At 36.4% G+C, this 2,236-nt stretch overlaps 1 pseudogene; it reads left to right on the forward strand.

Moving 5' to 3' along the window:
- The first annotated feature begins 803 nt into the window (after positions 1 to 803).
- LOC102736453 (cytochrome b5 pseudogene) lies at positions 804 to 1,291 on the forward strand (annotated as a pseudogene).
- The last annotated feature ends 945 nt before the right edge of the window (positions 1,292 to 2,236 follow it).

The following is a 2,236-nucleotide window of genomic DNA, read 5'->3' on the forward strand; positions in this document are numbered from 1 at the left end:
TCACACAATACTATTTAATTCCTCTGTTGATTTTTAAAATTATATTTGTGTTATTTTCTTTTAGTTATTTTACTTTCCATCTCCAGAATTTCCATTTAATTTCTAGTTCTGTATAATCTTTAGCTTTTTGTTGAAATTCTTTATTCATTATTCAAACCATCCTGACGTAGGGTCAGGATACAGGCCTCTTTGAAGGGAAATGCTGTCTTGTAATGGACAGAAAAAGTAAAGGTTAGGCAAATTCTGATTTTCCTATTCCTTCTGTCCAAAGATTCTTTATTTAGTGTTTTAAGGATTTTTATTTTCTCAGAGTTTGTTATTGTATCATGAATGTTATGTCCCAATCCATCACAGTTTTGGATTTTGACATCCAAAAGTTTCATTTTTGAAAGTCAAAAAACCTTTGCTGTTAAAACTATTTTTCTATGAGTTTTAGAAAGTTATTTTGAGACTCCAAAGCTATGATTCCATTTCTTTTTATTATTTTCTGTGATAAAATATAAATAAAGCTGCTATAAACATCCATGTTCAGTTTTTGTGTGGACATACGTTTTCATCTCCTTTGGGTAAATACCAAGAAGGGCAATTGTTGGATCAATGGTAAGAGTATGTTTAGTTTTATAAGAAACTGCCAGGCTGTCTTCCAAAGTGGCCAAATCATTTTGGGCAGTGCGGGCCACCCTGCTCTGGGTGTAGGGCTCAGGCACCAGGAATGTCCCAGGCCCAGCTACCTGAGACCTGTGAGCTAGGCTCTGCCAGCTTTGTTAGTGTCTGCATGGCCTGAGGGCTTGCTGTGTTTAGAAATGGCCAAATAGTGGGACCAGACCATCAAGTACTACATCCTGGAAGAGATCCAGAAGCACAACCACAGCAAGAGCACCTGGTTGATCCTGCACCACAAGGTGTACAATTTGACCAAGTTTGTGGAGGAATATCCTGGGGGGTTGGGGGGAAGCAGTGTTAAGGCAACAAGCTGGAGGGATGCTACTGAAAACTTTGAGGGTCAGGCACTCTACAGATGCTAGAGAATTGTCTAAAACATATATCATTGGGGATCTTCATCCAGATGAAAGATCAAAGATAACCAAGCCTTTGGAAACTCTCATTACTACTGTTGATTCTAATTCCAGCTGGTGACCAACTGGGTGATCCCAGCCATCTTAGCACTGAGGGTAGCCCTGACGTATCACCTCTACACAGTGGAAGATCAAACACATTCTCAGAAGTCAATGAGAGAAAAGACTGCTTTGGACCAGGGAGAAAGAAGCCAGTGTTAACTGCTTCAACTAACAGAAGCCCTCACCTGAAAAATAATTTTAATATACCTGTTTCCCTTTTCTCCTACCTTAGAACCAAACCAAAAAGAATTCTAATTTTTCTACTCCTGAGCTCTTAGAATGTGCCTCTTTGTTCATGAACTTTTTTTTTTTTTTTGATGTCCAATCACTACATAATTTACTTACCGTAGGCATGATCTTTTAAAAAATATATCTGGCTTTTAAAATATTAAAAAAAAGCGACCACACCATTTTGCATTCCTACTAGTGATGAATGAGAATTCCTGTTGCTCCACAACCTCACCAGGATTTGGTGTCAGTATTCTGGATTTTGGCCATTCTAATAGGTGTGTAGTGGTATCTCATTGTTTTTTAAATTTATATTTCCCTGATGACATATGATGTGGGGCATCTTTTCATATGCTTACTTGCCATCTGCTTATCTTCTTTGGTGAGGTGTCTGTTAAGACCTGAGGCTCATTTTAAAATTAGGTTGTGTATTTTCTTATTGTTGAGTTTTCAGAGTTCTTTGTATATTTTGGATAGCAGTGCTTTATTAGATGTCTCTTTTGGAAATATTTTCTTTCAGTCTGTGGTTTGTCTTCTCATTCTCTTGACATTGTCTTTCACAGAGCAAAAGTTTTAAATTTTAATCAAGTCTAGCCTGTCCATTTTTTCTTTCATGGATTATGCCTATGATGTTGTGACAGAAAAGTTATCACCATACCCAAGGTCATCTATGTTTTCTCCTATGTTATCTTCTAGGAATATTATAGTTTTGTGTTTTACATTTAACTCTGTGATCAACTTTAAGTTAAATTTTGTGAAACTAATGTAATGTTGTGTGTCAGCTATATTAAAATTAAATTATGATTTTTTAGTGAAGGGTGTAATGTCTGTGTCTAGATTAATTTTTTTTTGCATATGGATGTCTTGCTCCAGCATTATTTGTTGAAAAG

This window comes from Leptonychotes weddellii, unplaced genomic scaffold (genome assembly GCF_054177405.1).
Source record: "Leptonychotes weddellii isolate Sample4059 unplaced genomic scaffold, ASM5417740v2 HiC_scaffold_15991, whole genome shotgun sequence".
NCBI classification, from domain to species: domain Eukaryota; kingdom Metazoa; phylum Chordata; class Mammalia; order Carnivora; family Phocidae; genus Leptonychotes; species Leptonychotes weddellii.